At 32.5% G+C, this 1,975-nt stretch overlaps 1 protein-coding gene across 2 annotated transcripts in view; it reads left to right on the top strand.

Moving 5' to 3' along the window:
* Positions 1 to 1,975, top strand: part of LOC123013437 (nuclear factor of activated T-cells, cytoplasmic 3) — a 52,596-nt gene that overhangs the window by 16,646 nt on the left and 33,975 nt on the right. The window lies entirely within an intron of this gene.

Raw genomic sequence — 1,975 nt, 5'->3', positions numbered from 1 at the left:
GTTAAAGTCTTAGTCGAAATTAAATGTTTGCTGCTTGTTACAATCAAAAAAGTCCGAATCGAGTCAGATTTAATTTATGATCTTAAACCAAACTTTGGTGTATATATTTACCCAGTCCTAATCAAAGCTCGGTAATCTCAAATGTATTCGAACTGGAAAGGCGGTAAGACAAAGTCCTTTGTTAAACTTCCTTCGAGTTGTCGTATTGTATTGGAACCGCGCGTGCTTTTTGTAGTATATTTACCTACCCGCGAGTTGTTCCATTAAAAGTTTCGTTTTTTTTTAGAGTTTTGGCGAGAATAGCTGCCATGAAAATCTATTAAGCATTCGATCTAAGAATTATCTAAACACTTCAGGACTACAAGTTTACAAGCTTTGAGSCCAAAAAGCTGGAGATAAATTGATTAAATAGGCAATGTTGTGGCAACGAAAAACATTATTTTTATCTGCCAAAGTTGCTGAACCGCATTGGAAATGTTCGCCGCAAACTACGAGAAAAAATTTACATGAAAATGTATGTCCGTAATTGTTTTTTGATTGCTTTATGCTTTTTAACGGTTTTTCTGCCAAATACAGTTTTTTTTTGTTTTCTCTTGCTTTACACTATTTACGAGTGGTGGTATGTACGCTCCACGTAAATTCTCATTGAAACTAAACACAAAGAACGAATCGCCTGGCCGCTTCAAGAATTTATTTCGTATTACGTTTTCAGCATTAGAGATTTTGTGGACTAAAAACTCACAGTTGGAGTAACGAATTGACCACACTYAAGCATCAYTTAAATGTGATTATTATTGTAACACACGAGAGCTGAAACTGATTTTTAAAAGGTTTCAAGTAACGGGGATCAAATCCACCTTAATTGCCTTAAATAAAACTAAAAAATGTATCATAATGTTCCATGCGCCTGAAAAACTTCCTAATGACTTTATTTAAGAAGRCTCCACAAAATGTTCATTTATTGCACACTGGGGGGATGAATTGTGAAGAATTTGCAATTTTGTCGCTTGTACACATTTTGAACTAAAAAAATGTTTCGGTTGTAATTATTTTTTTATTTGTTTTGTTCCAACATCTGTCTGTATTAAACTTTTATTTCCGCATTTTCGCTTTGTCTTGACTGGGCTTTTTGGTGTAATAACAAAAGCTTTAGTCTGAATCACCAGTATAATTTCCAAGGTTGTTAAGTTACATAAACTTCTCTATTCAYCAAAGACAGTTTCCCAAAGGGAACACTCGCCAACTTATTTTCTTATATTTAATAAGAGTAAAAAGACAAGACATTATGACGAAAAGAATTTTTTCTTGTGATCGATCAGCCTCGATGACACAAAACATAAACTTGAATGCTTACTTTTTTAAGATGACATTTTTCTCTTGAGACTATATTRGCTGTCGGATCAGGTCAATCAATATGCGTGTAAAGGAGTTTCCCTCCAAGACTGATATCCCAACACATAAACATGGCATAATATTGAAGGAGTCAAGGGAGAAAAGTTTAAAAAACAAAAACTTTTATGAAAATTAGCTCTCTTATGAGAATGTAATAGGTGAAAAATTTTCGGCATAACATGCAAATGTTGGCCGTTAAATTTTAATAAGTAATAAGAAAGAAAGTAAAAAATTTTAGGTAGGTACTTTAAAATTCTCCAGAACATAATTTTCTAATATAGACTTAATACTAGGAAAACCAATGATGAAATTTTATTTCTCAAACCAATGTAATTATGAAAATTTGTAGTTGATTTTTGTATATTTTTCGTATTACCCTCTTAAACTTAAATTTAATATTTTAAGATTCTATAGAGAGCCTTTATGCGAAGGTGCATCCGCAAGCTGCATATAAATAAAACGATTTCTTTAGACATTCATCTTGCAAGTTCTTTGCGTTTTCTGTTTGCGTAGAAAAGATAGTGATATCTGCATCATTTATCATTTACATTCTAAATACTTCCTGCGTTTTCTTGCCACGTAA

The sequence above is a fragment of the Tribolium madens genome, unplaced genomic scaffold (genome assembly GCF_015345945.1).
Source record: "Tribolium madens isolate multiple individuals breed KSU strain unplaced genomic scaffold, Tmad_KSU_1.1 Scaffold_96;HRSCAF=242;Tcas5.2_LG5, whole genome shotgun sequence".
NCBI lineage: Eukaryota > Metazoa > Arthropoda > Insecta > Coleoptera > Tenebrionidae > Tribolium > Tribolium madens.
The sequence above is the reverse complement of the archived record's forward strand: the minus strand, read 5'-3'. Positions and strand labels throughout refer to the sequence as shown.